The sequence below is a fragment of the Etheostoma spectabile genome, chromosome 3 (assembly GCF_008692095.1).
Source record: "Etheostoma spectabile isolate EspeVRDwgs_2016 chromosome 3, UIUC_Espe_1.0, whole genome shotgun sequence".
NCBI classification, from domain to species: domain Eukaryota; kingdom Metazoa; phylum Chordata; class Actinopteri; order Perciformes; family Percidae; genus Etheostoma; species Etheostoma spectabile.
The window spans coordinates 26,983,433-26,984,184 of NC_045735.1; the positions used below are offsets into that span (position 1 = coordinate 26,983,433).

The 752-nt window shown below is 40.7% G+C and overlaps 1 long non-coding RNA gene across 1 annotated transcript in view; it reads right to left on the bottom strand.

Moving 5' to 3' along the window:
- Window positions 1–752, bottom strand: part of LOC116678500 (uncharacterized) — a 3,419-nt gene that overhangs the window by 1,110 nt on the left and 1,557 nt on the right. The window contains exon 2 of the long non-coding RNA XR_004329255.1: window positions 202–413. This is a non-coding gene — a long non-coding RNA (uncharacterized LOC116678500). The remainder of the gene's footprint in view (window positions 1–201; window positions 414–752) is intronic.

Consider the following 752-nt stretch of genomic DNA (forward strand, 5'->3'; position numbering starts at 1 on the left):
TTTAGAGCAAATTATTCCACCGAGACTGCGACCTGCTTCCTTACTGAAAACATTAGAGTTATGTTGGACAGAGGTGGGGTTGTGGGTGCCGGGTTCTTGGATCTCAACAAGCCCTTTGACACTGTCAATTATAAACTCTTGCTAATGAAATTACACAGTTTCAATTTTTCCTCAGATGCTCTTACATGGATTGAGTCCTACCTCACTGACAGCTCCCAACATGTCAGAGTCCAGTCGTTTAATTCAGCCGCCCTTAGTCTGTCCACCGGTCTTCCTCAAGGATCAAATTTAGGACCACTGTTGTTCTTACTTCGTATAAACGACCTCCCATCCGTCTGTCCTGTGTCGTCCCATTCAGGCAAAGTGTATTTGGCCAAACGGCTTTTTCTGTTTGCGCTGCAAAAGAGTGGAACCTCACCCCCATAACCATTAGAAAAATAAACACATATAGTACATTCAAGATCCAGTTAAAAATGGCAATGACAAATCAGAGCTGTCAACATTTCCATTAACCGTTGACCTGCTCTTGCTCCCCCATGTTGGCGTCTTGCCTTGTGTGTGTACATGTGTCCATGTCTTTGTCTGATGCTTCTCCGATTGTTGGTCAGCTATGTTTCTAGTGTATATTTAAGTTTTCTTATATTTACTTTAATAGTAGTACTTTTACCCAATGTATAATATATTGTAATTGTTATGGTGTTATAGAAATAAGTAATTTACTTCTTGTGGGTGACTTGTTACAATCTGTCTAG